This window comes from Musca autumnalis, unplaced genomic scaffold (genome assembly GCF_047663935.1).
Source record: "Musca autumnalis isolate F117 unplaced genomic scaffold, ASM4766393v1 scaffold_5, whole genome shotgun sequence".
In the NCBI taxonomy this organism is placed as follows: Eukaryota; Metazoa; Arthropoda; class Insecta; order Diptera; family Muscidae; genus Musca; species Musca autumnalis.
The window spans coordinates 107136639-107151887 of NW_027412088.1; the positions used below are offsets into that span (position 1 = coordinate 107136639).

The 15249-nt window shown below is 34.0% G+C and overlaps 1 protein-coding gene across 28 annotated transcripts in view; it reads right to left on the reverse strand.

Annotated features, from left to right (window-relative positions):
• The window catches only part of tn (tripartite motif containing protein thin), a 188311-nt gene that overhangs the window by 112921 nt on the left and 60141 nt on the right, over nt 1–15249 (reverse strand). For 4 of the 28 annotated variants that reach the window (XM_073990665.1, XM_073990651.1, XM_073990660.1 and 1 more), the window contains exons 1-2: nt 6605–6709; nt 5940–6296 (exon numbers count right to left, since the gene is read on the reverse strand). The exons of 8 other annotated variants lie outside the window; for them this stretch is intronic. The gene's annotated coding sequence lies outside the window, so the exon portion shown is untranslated. Of the gene's footprint in view, nt 1–5939; nt 6714–15249 lie in introns of those variants that run through there. 16 more of the 28 variants (XM_073990650.1, XM_073990659.1, XM_073990646.1 and 13 more) reach the window with 7 other exon arrangements.

A 15249-nucleotide genomic window follows, 5' to 3' on the forward strand; every position in this document is an offset into this window, starting at 1 on the left:
TAGTCACAAAATGTTGGTTGCTTATGGGGGTCCCAGAGAGAAAGAGGCATATTATGTTTGATGGTAGTCGGATTATATTCCTTAAAAGAAATGTTTACCAGTGAAAAGCTTATGCACAGGGGTAGTGGTGTAGGGTATCACATGGTCGGCCCCGTCCCGACTATAGCCTTTGCTCACTTGTTGTTTATGACACAGAAAAGAAAACGAACAATATAGGCTGGAATGACTGTAATTTGGATTTCTTATTCGCACTGGGTAGATAACAGCGAGGTTAACCTAACTGATTAGTAAATAATTTAATACATTTAGTGGTGGAATTTATTTTCGGACTCGACTCCGGAGTTGGATTCGATGTCGGAGTCGTGAAAAAAATTGGACTGGAGTCTGACTACCATCTGACTCATCACCACAGAATAAGTTCCAGTTGACGGTATCGATGAGCAAAACACTTAGCCGAACTCAGAGGCTGTGGCTGTATACTGACACAAAATACAGACAAACTTATTGTAACAATTTTAGTAGAGAAATATTTTCTCAATGATAAGAATGCCGCTGGAGATTTTATCTCCAGGACTCGATAGAGGCTCACCATATAATATGTAAATTATTATCAAAATTGTCATATCATACCTTGCAAATCTAAATCCTGTAAAAGATGCAGGTAAACATAACGACACGTATCCCTTAAGACTGCTGTTGACAGCCCAATTTAATACCGTCGTGGAGAATAAAGGTACGACATTCACGATCGGCAGTTAAAATTTTAAGGAACGACTACGAGCGTATCAAAACGTGTATCTGTTTATTTAGCAAGTTCTCAATGAAGGACTGTCGTAACATTGTGTCAACAGGCAAAATTCAATAACACTTTTAACATTTCCAAAATGGCCTAACCCACATGCCCAAGAAATCAAACAGACTATAAAGATCTAACCATAACCTTTTGAAATAACTACTAAAAAATCCATATGGCATTGAATAACACTACGTAATACTACTTTCTAAAATAATGCAATATGGAATTTTTTAGAATTTATTTCAAAAGGTTTCAGTTAAATCTTTACAGTCAGTTTGATTTTTTGGCATATACATATATTCCCTACCGAAGAGGCAGACAATCTACCATATGACATTTTTAAAAATCTGCTGGAAAGGTGATACATGAACAACAACGCGTGCTACATGACCAGCTTTAAATGATACCTACAGCATCAGGACAGACAGCAAACATGTTTGTATTATTTTAGAACAAAACATCCAGTAGACTCGTTCCAAATGGTCCTCATGGCCACCGTAACAGCCAAAATCAAATTGGGATCAGGACGATTATTCATTTTGGACAGTTATTTTCCTACATCAACATGCTTACAAAGACTAGATTTTTCTAATCTAAGACACACTCGATATGATTTAAGCTATTTTAAGCATGGATAGCAGCAAACAAAGAAAATCTAAAGATGTAAATGTCAAACAATAATGAAATCATCTTACAAGTTGTAAATATTTATGCTACATATGCTAATTTGAAGCCTAGATTACATTGCATAATGGGTCGAACACTAACAGCGGTAATGTCCAAATTAAAAATTTTGAACTAGTCAATGACTTCATATACAGTGCCCGAAATTAAGATAGGTTGTGTAGCCGGTATTAGATCTGATGAACGTCTCAAAGCCGAATGATACTTGTTTACTAGTTTGAAAAATAATTGATTCACTTTTGTTTTTAATTAAACAGAGTTTAATAACTTACGGTATTTAGTGCAATTTATACGCTACTTGTATGGACAGTATCAGAGTTGTAGATTTTTTCTAAATGTTATGTATGGTTGTATCGCGGTAAAGTGTCCGAAATTAAGATAGGTTCACATAGAAATTTCTAATTTTTTCATAATTCAGATGACTTTTATTGGAGTTTAGGTTTTGCTACAAAATAAAAAATAGTAAAATCAATTTTGGGCGATTTACACATTTCAAATAGCACGAAAAAATAAATAAATCCAGATTGCTAAAAATTTTATAAATTGGGTGCATTAAAAAGCGTCGGGAGTTTAAGACACTGCTTTGACGAGAATCCGGTATCGTAACGGTGATGTAAACCAACGTTAATAAGCTCGAATTGACAAAGGAAGAATAACAATTTTTCCCCAACCGAAATCCTTTTGCATTGTTTTTTTTTTTTTAAGTAAAAAAACAAAGACATTTTTGGAACTTTAGAGCATTTGCCTAGAAGTTTGTGGACGATCCGAATAAATGAGACTTGTTGAACTTTTTTTGCAGAGGAGGTACTCGACGGAATGGACCGACAAAGTTCATCTTGGAACTAGATTTAATTTAATTACCGTAGGATTTCAGAGCTTTTAGGTCATTAAGCCCGGAAGCATGAACAAGCCGATCTTAAAATTTGAAAATTTAAATAAGAAAAATGTATTAGTCGGCTTTGCCGACAGAGGTACACATACCCTTAGCCTGTGTAAATTGAAAAAACATCAGCTGCAGACAGATCTAATACCGGCTAAACAACCACGAAGCTGCCGATAAAAATATGGATTTGGATAAAAGCTCAAAAGTGAAGTAGGTATCAGCAGACGTGGATCGACATAGTAGATTTGGGAAGCGATTTTTTAGTATTTATTGATAGATATTTTGCGGACCAGTAATTTCAGTTAGCCACAGTTTAGTTTAAAGCGTTTGTAAGGAAGTGCTGTCTTGTAGCTTCCGAAAAAATTTCAAAGAGATCCTCGAACTGACCGTCAACTGCTCATAAACAAAAATACTCCTTCGACATTTTGTGACATTTGACATTTTGTGAGGGAGGTACCTTAAGGAGTGAACGGCTCCGGCCCATTTTTGAACTTAAACTAAGTTTGGATAATGTACATACGTTCAAGAAATATCGCGCGTACTATTTTAGCGAACATTTTTAAACTTTTTGGGTTAAGTACCGGAAGGAATGCACCGATAGAAATATTATGAAAAACAACGTTTGGACCAACGCAATATCCTGTTCTTAAGTTGTCATACGTACCAGCCGCCATACATGGCGGCCGTAGGGTTTTTTTACAGGTCTCAGGCTTTTTTCTTAAGAACTATGGACTGGAACCTTAAAACATTTGTACCGTAGTTATAGGGGTCCCATGAACAACCTATTGCAAAATAATCAAAATGATTCGAGCGCAGGTGTTAAGCGGCACTTTTCCGATATTGTGTGTGGGTATTACACGAAGGAGTGGACAAATACAGCCAATATGCGAACATGATCTATTCGTCGTGCTCACCGTTTTTGCGAAAATTTTCGAACTATTGTGGGGGAGGTACCCTAAGGAGTGGATCGGTTTGAACCATCTTCTATTACGAGGTAAAAAGTTTAGACTATATCGATTGATTTATTGTAGAATAAACGTGAGCACCAGCCGGTCAAACACACAGACAAACGAATTTCGTCCAAACATATTAGGGACCAAAACTATTATTTCTTTAGCCTAAAGCTGAGGGTATTAAAAAATCCTCGAATAGCCCTAAAATTGCACTTAAGCGAAAATGTTGAACTTTTGTGAGGAAGGTACCGGAAATAGTCTTAGGTTTGAGAGAAATATTGCTATATGTATAGATTGCACCATTGACAATCACTCTTTTCGCTAAACAATGTACCCACTAGCAATTATAAAGAACCAGATTATAAAAGCAGAAGTTTGTTAGTAGTTCCAACGAATTTGGTCTGGAATCGCTTTAGAGAAACATGCTACAAGTCTTCCAAATAAATACATTTGAACATATGTTTCCACAACATCCCCAAAATGACAAGGGAGACTTCTCTCTTTATCAATAAGCGTACGCCGCGGTGCAGTGGTAAACACGTCTGCCTGCATTCAGAAGGTCTGCGGTTCAATCCCCAACCAGAATCAAAATTTTCGGCGATGGCAACTCAACTCAGCGTAATGTTGGCTTACATTTTCTGAGTATTTCAGTCATGAAAAACTTATCAACAAGTTGTGGGGTAAGACACACCTTTCGGACTCGGCGATAAAATGTAGGACCCATATCATGGCTACAAAGTAAACAACTTTATTGTTTCCTTTATGTTACACGGTGCTCTAGAACCAAATTTATATGGAAGGTGCTTACATCTGGGAAGTTTTTGCGGATTCTGAAACTACAATGTTCATAGATGAGAAAAATCAAAAAACAAAAAAAATCAAATTGACATTTTTAGGGTTTTTTTGGGTTTTTAGGAAACCTTAAAAACTCTTAAAAATGTCAGCTTGAGTCGCGATTTATTTAAAAAGCGTTCCGGCGATTTTTTTTGTTTTTGGTTTTTCCCATCTATGAACATTGTAGTTTCAGAAACCGCAAAAACTTCCCAGGTTTAAGCACCTTCCATTTATATTTTAGTTCAAGAGCACCGTGGTTAATGAAGATATTTAGATGTTTTCCAAATTTACCATTTTGGGTTCACAATCTCTTTACTTTAAATTTTGATCTGCCCAATAAAATCGTCGTCATTTTCAGATTTTAGAGAGCCAAATCTCCTCAAGGTCAGACCCTCTTCTTTAATAACGCCAATTAGTTGGCGTACGACTCATTGACATGTTGATTTTTTTAAATCAAAATGTTTATCATTTTATCCCCCAAATATTGTCCGATCATCACCAATAGGATTTTTCCTTACTTGGTTTCTATGGAAAAAAGGATTCTTTAATTTTATCGTGCAGTACGATCGGTCATTGAGCTACAACTATGCTCAATGACCTTTCTCTATTAATAGATAGTAACGATATGTTTCTTTAGAATCCCCTGATAATCCAATCAACCTATTTCCTCTAAAATAAAAAAACGAAAGATTCTGAGAATAGTGATTAAATTCTAACTCTTTTGGTTGAGCCAATATTTAGACACTTAAAATAAATACGAAACAAAAACCAATTTAAATTACAAATATTTGTTCCCACAATCTAATATATGTATATGTGTGTTACTAATTGAATTAATTATGGAACTAGAGCGAAATATTACATTTATCACCACTAGTCGATGATGTTTCTTTTAATTTCGTTAGAAAAAAAGACCATTCAAATTATTTTTTGGCATGTGTGTTTTTTCAACAAAAATTAATTAAAACCATTTCTTTCTTTCACAAAAACAAATTTCACATTTCACAAAAATAGATATAGGCTCATCAGCAACAACGTAACGAATATAAATATTTGTCATGTGGTGGAAATATAAAAAATACATCATTTCACACTTCATCCATCCATGGTTATTACATTCGTCCATTTTTGGATATTGCATTTATGTTTGTTAACAAAATGCATGCACCTACCTACATGCATACAACTGCAGCATCTTCCCTGAAATACGAATGGCACTTTACATCGTGTGCATATGTTGTATTTTGTTTTATAGCTTTTCTTTTTTTTGGGATAGATGATTTAATAAAGTTAAGAATATCAACATGAATAGATTTATAAAATACTTGGGCATTGCGAACAATAACAACAACAACATCAACAGAAACAACATCATAATCACCATCTCGATTGTCGTCATCAACGTCGTGTTGTCGTCATTTGTAGAAACATCTCCAACACACGTTGATGGTGGCGCACTACCACTACACTTCTTATGAGTTGGAAATTTTTAAAATAGTTTTTCCTTCTATTTCCTCCCGGCAGCAACAACAAAAACTACCAAAAAAATACATGATGGATATTTAGGTCATAATCTGAACAACAAATTCTATTTTTTCTTAGTCTTCTTCTTCCCCTCTTCTTCATGATATTTTTCTTGTCGGTGTTTGCTTTTATTTTTGTAAGCGCCTGCCTCGTCACTAGAAAATTTCACAGGAAACACGAAACTTATTTTTTCACTTCTTATTATTTACTATGCTTCTTCTATTTCTTGTTTGCTTACATTGTAAATGTTACCGATGAAACTTACCAACAACAATTTCTTTATTAAAAACTTTGTCGCAACTGGAAAATAGTGGCGAAAAAGCAACTACAAATGGCAGACATCAAATGCAACTGGTTGGCAAAGTTTAGTTTACTTAAATAGTTTTTCTTCTTCTTTTTTCTGCTTCGTGTTTTTGGAAATTATATCTGTTTTTAAACTGGATTTAATTCTTTTTTTTTCGGGGCACACTTTTAGCACAGGACTTGTTTCTCCTTCCTTTTTTTGCTTATTTGAACTTTTTATACTTTAAGAATAAAAATCTGAGTACTTTTGAACGGAAACTACTTCAGAATATTTTATTTCCAATGGTTATTTTTTGTTTCTTAACATAATTTTAAGTTGCTTAAATTTAATTTTAAAAATCACATAATTAAATTTGTTTTTTCTTTTTTTTATATAAAACACATTTTCAAAATTAATTTTTCTGTAGTGTTTCTTTTTCTTCTGGGATGGGGAATAAATAAATCGTATATTATGCCACGAATTCGTATGATTTTTGTTCAATATGAAGAAACCGACTGATTTGAATCAAGAAATTATTTTTGTAGAAAATTTATTTTTTTCTACACAACACTAGTGGCGCGTGTGAACAAAAGCCGTCAGATGTTAAAGAAAACCTAAAGGAAAAACGGAACAATTTTTCAAATTACACCAAAAACAAGCATCGTCTTTTGCACGTAACATGTCGGATGTCGGGAATCGTTCACGACGAGCACATCAGAGATGTTTTGTGGATCTTTCTCTGCTCGATAATGATTTGCTGGCAAGTGAAACATTTTGAAAATAACTCAGAGAAACAAGTTCGTTAGAGAGAAGAAGGAGAGAAAAAGAGTACAATGATCACAAGAAACTATGTAGTGTGTCAGAGATGGGAAATTTAATTGCCGAAAATGGATGTTACAAGGAATTGAAAACAAGTGAAATTTATTAAAGTAATTATTTATATTTTTTACTAATATTACAAAAATTTATGTAAATATGAGAAATTGTAGTTCTCCGTTTTTGTCTATGATGCCAATAATTTACAATTGTGGGTCCTACTGGGCCAAAAGCAACTGCATCCTGCAGTATTCTAGTTATTTATGGGTATTGCTTTTAATTCTGCCATTATAAAAAACAGAATTGGTAATTAAATTCAGATTCTGAATGAGTTATAATCGACGAATATCGTATCATAAAAATGGTACCGTAATTTGGACAATGAATGTCGTATTTTCATTTAAAAAGTACGTCATTGTCCGGCTGAGGATATATCAGAATAATAATCGTAAAAGAAACACACACATACATTAACGCATATATCATGATGCTTACAACCAGAAAACTATATAGAAGATTCTTTGTTGCATTTTGTATATTTTCATACTACAGTAAAATATACATATAAAAATATTGTATTTTTGTAGACTATTCCTCTTTTTATTTTGCTTTGTCACCCACGGCATTATTTAATGTTGTTGAATGAAATTGGTAATTTCATGTAAAAACAAATATCGCCCAACAATTTGTCGTGAAATGCATGGCAAGCAAAAAAGTATTTGCAGTGTATATATGGAATATTTTCGAAATAATAAACATTTCATTTTTTAATTGTATCCGATCAATAAAATGTATATAAATGTATAGTAAATATTATTACTGTTTTGTGCGTTAAACTTTGTGCGTTAAACTTGAATGAAAATAAAATCGGTCAGCACCTTGATGGTCGTATTAAATATGTATGTTTAATATATCGCACCTGTTTAACAAACGGGTAGTAACTCAAAATTTTGAAATTTTCACTTTTTATTGAAAAATTATACCTAATGCTTAACTCCGCCCACTGTAAAAGTCTCCCATTATTATGTCTACTCTTTAATCAAAAATTACTGTCATGCCACTCTTCACGACTTCAAAGTTACTATTACCCAGCAAAAATTTGGATCCGTTAGTCATTATGTAACCCATTACAAAGTAATATGTACAAAAATAACTACTTATTACTCATTACTAAGTAATGAGTACTGTGGCAAAGAGCTTGTGTGTTCAACGCTCACCGCCGGCCGGATACTTAAAAAAAAAACAAAGAACAGTTGCTGGTGCACATGTACCCGCTTAAACAACCCTTAATGTTCGTACGCGAGTTACATATGCAAACACCTTCCACAAACATGATAAATTCCAGGAATTTTTAAACGAAATAAATAACCAAAATAGGTAACCCAAATACCATTTCCGGTATAAAACCTTTTTTTAAATGGTTTTATTTAGCTCACCCCGTTTGTTTTATTATTTATTCTTGGGTCAAATTTAGTAATTCAAATTTCACCCTCTTCCTGTCAACCGATTAATCTGAAATTTTGTATACACTTTGGAATTTGGTGACAATACAATTATGTTTATTCATTATAATTATAAATTCAAGATGGCCGCCGCTACAAAATGGCGGATAACGTAGGTTTTATCAATCCCATCAATATGGGTATCAAATGAAAGGGCTCAACAAGCAGAATACAATATACTATAAAAATTGAAATCCAAGATGGCGGCCGCTACAAAATGGCGGATAACGTAGGTTTTATCATTCCCATCAATATAGGTATCAAATGAAAGGACTCAACAAGCAGAATACAATATACTATAAAAAATTTAAATCCAAAATGGCGGATAACGTAGGTTTTATCAATCCCATCAATATGGGTATCAAATGAAAGTGCTCAACCAGTAGAATACAATGTACTATATAAAATTAAAATCCAAGATGGCGGCCTCTACAAAATGGCGGATAACTTAGGTTTTATCAATCCCATCAACATGGATATCAAATGAAAGGTCTCTACAAGTAGAATACAATTTACTATGCAAAATTTAAATCTATGATGGCCGCCGCTACCAAATGGCTGATAACAATTTTTTATCAATCCCACCAATATGGGTATCAAATAAAAGGGCTTGACAAGAAGAATACAGTGCACTATACAACCTCAATATTTAAGATGGGCGCAGCCACTAAATGGCGTATAATTAAGATTTAAATTTAGAAATTGAATCTGTAATTTAGGTATCGGATTAATCCAGCCTGAATCCACCACCCAAGTCAAGATTTTTTATCGTGTTGAGGACTGTGTGGCGTTAGGGTGGCTAAAAATGATACGTCGTTAGCGGTACGTTTTTAGCGGTACAGTTGGACTGCAATAAACTAACGGGCAAGAAACCTTGCAATAATGAAGCACTAAATTAATTAAACAGAATGCGAAATAAAAACTAAAAACTAGAAAATAAAAATAGGTAAAAAACTTTTTAAGTTAAACGGTTTTATGTTAAACATACATTGCAATGTTTAAGATAAATGTACTAAAAACCAAAAAATAATAAAATAGATACAGTCGTGGGAATTATAAACATATGCATAGACTAGACTAAAATAAAACCGTGGGGCACGTCAATTGTTTACAATCGTTGATTAAAATGTTTGTTTTGTAATGTTACTCTATAATTAGGCAGTTGTTCAACCGACAACGATGGACGTGTGATAAGTAGGGCTAGAATGAGGAAACAAGCTAGCAAGCTCCATTATAAGCGAGTTTTAGGGTTTCATAGTGGTGAGCGAGTAGTACTTTGTCGATTAAAGACAAACTACGAGCAGTGAAACGATTCCTCGCTAGCCAGCAGTGTGAATGTCCAACGATAAACTAGTTGAAACATCTCTTTTATTTACATGGAGTGTATAACTATTGGAATTTCCATGAGCAAGAAAATAGTAAGTAATTTCCTCACCGTCTGCGGGCCAACTGCCTAACGACGAATTAAACGATTCTTCTATCGCACATTAAGTCGATAATTTGTAGACAATTGACGTGCCCCACGGTTTTATTTTAGTCTAGTCTATGCATATGTTTATAATTCCCACGACTGTATCTATTTTATTATTTTTTGGTTTTTAGTACATTTATCTTAAACATTGCAATGTATGTTTAACATAAAACCGTTTAACTTAAAAAGTTTTTTACCTATTTTTATTCAAATTATATTCATTCAGCATAAATAAATTCCAAATTATTAAAATGGACGATAAACAATTCTACGAATTAAAATCAGCTCATAATATTTCGTTCACTTTAATTATAATCTAGCTAAGTAAGCATAAAATCAAAAACACTGTAAAGGTATATTATTGAAGTTAATAAAGTACAACGACAGTCTTAATTTAGCACTGATTTCGTTGAAATCAAATTGTCTTATTTTTTAAAAACGTCTCGGCGATCGGTTCCTACGTTTTTCGCGTGGCCGAGTGTGTTAGGCTACAAAGCAGAAGTTCGTGTGTTCAAATCCGGAAGATTGCGAAATAAAAAAATTTTTTCCACTTCCAGTGGCCATGAAATAACTAGTTATTCTAGTGGTTATATTGGTCATAGAATAACTAGTCACTCAGTGCGACATGCCCTTGTTAAAATAATGGGTTAGAAGGGGGTTTTGTAAGTAGTTACGACTACCAAAAGTACTATAAAAACCCATTATTTTGGGAGGTTTTTTGCTGGGTTAATGTATCCAGTTTTTTTGTATCTACTGAAAAATAAGAAATTTTGGGTTACTACCCCTTTGTTGAAAAGGTACGATATGTAAGGAATTTTGAAATTGTCGATTAATTTCATCGTTTAGTTACCTTTACTTTTAAAAGGACCATTTCTTACCTGAAAAAAAAAATAAAATAAAAAGAGGTTGATTACTAAAAAACGTTTACATAAGATATATAGAATATAATGTTGTAGTCATGATCGTAACGACTAGAAGCTATTTTTGGTCCGATTCATGTCAAATTTTAGGACTGGGCATATTTTTGTCTTCTGACTAAATTGCAATCGAAACATATGACATATGGAAAATTATGCAAAATGCATAAATTTTTGCATATGCAAAATTTATGCATTTTACATATTTTCTTACGCAACAAATTTTTCAATGACAGGTACAACAAGTACGAATACCCTCCACCTCGAATTGTAATTAAGTTAAATTGAACAATTAGTTTCCTATTTTTTATGAAGAAGACTAAATATCAAATTTCAGCAATTTCGGTAAAACAATGTGGCTAACTTTCAAAATACTGAAATTCGGGAGGTATATCAAAACGTCCACCTATACTGAAATATTTCTTACTGAAAATTTTAAACTCAAACAAGGCTAAATAACAAATTTCTGATATTTCGGTAAGATAAAGTGGCTAAAACCTTCAAACTACCGAAAATCTAGAGGTACGCTTCTATGGCGGATATAGGAAGACCTAGACCTATACAGATAGTTAACTTCTGGAATATGTTATAACCCCATGGAAGACTAAAGGTTTTTACCTCCCTCGTAGAGTAAATACCTAATTTCTGCCATTTGTGGCCACAACCTTCAAAATACCGAAAATCGGGATGTACCGTTCTATGGGGGCTATAATAAGGCGTGAACCGGTACCGAAAAATTTTTGGAGGAAAGTTTTCTACCCCCAATGAAGACTAAATACCAATTTTCAAGAAATTCGAAGTAATATTGATGCCACAAACTTCAAAACACCGGAAATCCGGAGGTGCGCTTCTATGGGGGCTATATGAAGGCGTCGACCTATACCGACACATTTCATATGGAAAATTTTATACCCCCAACGAAGACTGTGCCCACAACCATCAAAATACCGAAAATCGGGAGGTATTGTTGAAAGTTTTGTACCCCAAATGAATACTAAATACCAAATTTCAGCCATTTCGGAATAATATTGAGGCCACAACCTTCAATCTACCGAAAATCGGGAGGTACCGTTCTATGGGGCCTATACGAAGGTGTTGACCTATACCGAAAAGTTTCTTAGAGAAAGTTGTATACCCCCAACGCAGACTAAATACCAAATTTCAGTCATTTCGGAGGAATATTGAGGCCACAACCTTCAATCTACCGATAATCGGGAGATACCGTTCTATGGGGACTATATGAAGGCGTGGACCTTTGTCCACAAAATTCTGGGGGAAAGTTTTATACCCCCAACGAAGGCTAAGTACCAAATTTCAACCACTTTTGTGTGATAATGAAGTTAAAACCTTCAAAATACCGAAAATCGGGTGGTACCGTTCTATGGGGGCTATATCGGAACGTGGACCGATATAACCCATTTGCAATACTAAACATCCTAGGAGTAATAGAAACTTCTGTATCAAATTACAAAGCTCTATCTTAAAAATTGCGAGCTGCATCTTAATTTCAACAGACGGACGGACGGACAGACGGACATTGTTACATCGACTTAGAATTTTACCCTGATCAAGAATATATATACTTTATAGGGTCTCCGATGAATATTTCGATGTGTTGCAAACGGAATGACAAATTTATTTATAGAACCCATATGAAAGTACCACGCGATTTAAGGTTTTTTTTAAAAAATTTTAGTCACACTTTTTACCGAATTGGTTGTTAATTGGAAGTTTGTGTTCCCAGAATATGGAAAACATACTCGCAAAAAACTATGCATATATATCCAGGTTAGGAAAGTTTCAAATATTGGTTTTGGAAATAAAAACGATGTGAGGATGAAACTTGGCTTTTTGGAATCTCAATGGGTAGAAAACCTCCACACGTCGAGGCAGGCCCTCAGCGTAATGAAGGCAACCTTTTTTAAACATTGTTATCTGTAGAAATTTAGTGCCACCGTGGTGCAATGGTATGCACACCCGTCTTGCACACATTAGCTCGTGGGTTCGATTCCCCGGGCAGGCAACATCAAAGCACTTTTCAACGGTGGCAAAATACCCCTCAGTAATGTTGGCGACATTTCCTTAGTATTTCAGCCATGTAAAACTTCTCTACAAACGTGGTGTCTTAGACACGCCATTCGGACTCGGCGATAAACTTTAGGTCCCATATCATTGAGCTAATATGAATCGGGGTGCACTCATTGATATGAGAGAAGTCTCCCTTGTCCCTTATGGGATGTTTGTGGAACAATTATATATATCTGTAGAAATTAGCAATTATACAGCGTGTTTTATCATCATTATTTTGATTACGAAAAACATGTTGAGGAAAATTTTTTGGTCCAATTGGTTGTCTAAATTTTTGCAAACAAACGTAGAGTTCCATGACAATTTTAACTGTACTCTTAACAACGTGAGGGTTTAATGTGGATCAATTTTTTACTATACACACTCCCACATTTATGTCAAAAAACCTTGTCATACTTTCGTAAGACGAATGTAAGACCTGGCCTTAAATTGCTATCTTCTTAAACATCACATCAATAGATTTTTAAAGTGGAAAGGTTGAACGTCATGGTGCATCGTAATACAGCCAATATTTACAACAGTTGTGACTATATACTACGCATATATACGCATTGATATGAGAAAAGTGCCCCTTCTGCTGGCTTCCAAAATCGATTTGGAGCTGGAACCCTTTAGAACTTTAGAATAGCAGCGTATTCAGAATTGTAGAGAAAAAGTAAAATATATTTTTTGATTGCTTAAGTCTGGAGTATTCCCCAATGGCTTATGTTCGTATTACTCTCTATTACAGAGAGTAATGTTTACAAAAAGAACAGACGGCATTGCAAAATTTGCTTATTGTTATCAAAATCATGATTTCATCCCCGCGTAGGGAATTTTCAAATGGCTTTTTCAGCTTTTCAGATTTGATGGTTTTTGGTGAAAACCAATCTCTTTAAGTATCGAGTCTTCCCATTAAAATGTGAATGATCCTCACTTTTCGAATTTCCCACAAAACATAAGAACAAAATATTTGCCAGCACAGGTTCAAATATCGAAACCCATTCTTGCACACCGCGCATAGCTACGATCAATAAAAATCTAAATAGTTTTTAAACATTGTCCATTGAATGTACTACCCCCAAATATTTTCGATATAAATGCTACTTATAATATTAACAAGAAGTGATGATAAACACAACATATAGCTTGGTTACAAATACAAGACAACAATGTTTATAAACTGTTACACGCATTGAATCGCAAACATTACAAAGAAGAAAAGGTACATAACAGAAAAATATCATAAAATCGAAACTCCGCCAAAAATGCTTTTTCGGCACTATCGTAAAAACTATCATCTTTCATTCGCTAATAATATTATTAACGACATTCGAATTCGAAGGTTTTCCTACCACAAACTGAGCGACGAATGAATCGTTTTTAATTCGTTCTCGTGTGTCGTTTTCGAACAAAATATCCGCAAAACTATCGAAAAACATTCGAAAACTAATCGTTTGCGATAGCAATGGTATGGGGGGACGTTCCAATTCTCAAACAACAAGAAAATTAATTGTTCATGTCGTCTTCCCCCATTCATTGACCTTGAATTATTGAGGACAAGAAAGAAAACTTTCATTGAAAAGGTCATCCGTTTACATCTTACCTTGAAGTGAAGTGTATAGAGTATTTTTTTTTTTTTTTGTTTATTTCTTTACAAACTTTAAGACAGAAGAAAAACAACAAAAATCTACCATAACAATATATCAAACAAATGAGTTTTTGCTTACTTTTTCCAACTTACTCGAGAACTGATCAATTGACGTCATTAATGGTTTCATTTTCTTGTTTATATCGGTCAGCATGTCCATAACACATGTGTGTATATTATTAATGTGTGTGTATTACTTTGTATATTTGAGTGTGTGCATATACAAATAAACAATGTTTTTTTGGCATTAAACTATAAACAATAATATAATTGTTTTATAACGAAAAAGCGTACATATCTCTATGTTGTTTTAAACAAAAAAAGAAGAAAGGAGGAAATGTATAATTTTTCCTCGTATTTGCAGAGGAAATATCCGATGAATATTCGTTATCTGATTTTTATAAATACATACATATGTAGTTTTTTTCCAATTTCCATGCTTGACTACATCCCAGCAAACCAAAATCGGAAAAAAACATCCGAGTTCGGCCTGAATTCGATCCGAAAGTCGGAAGAAACATCCGACTTTCTGCTTATATATAATAAATATTGCCAAAGCAGCACAAGAGAAAATAGAAAAAATCCCTTCGGAGAGAGAGGGAGAGAGGAAAAAAAGTTCGTCAGACTAACCGGACAGAGTTCGGACTGAAGTCGGTCAGACGCGTCGGAAAAAACTTCCGACTTTGAGCAGACGCGTCGGACGTCCGACATTGTGTTTGCTGGGATGTTACTTGAATCCATATTTTAGTATATGTATGATTTTGTTCTAACAATTATTTCTTGTTCATAATATTGAAGTTTTCATTACTGAAATAATTTAATATTAAATTTTTTTCTGAAAATGATACATACATACATATTTTATTGT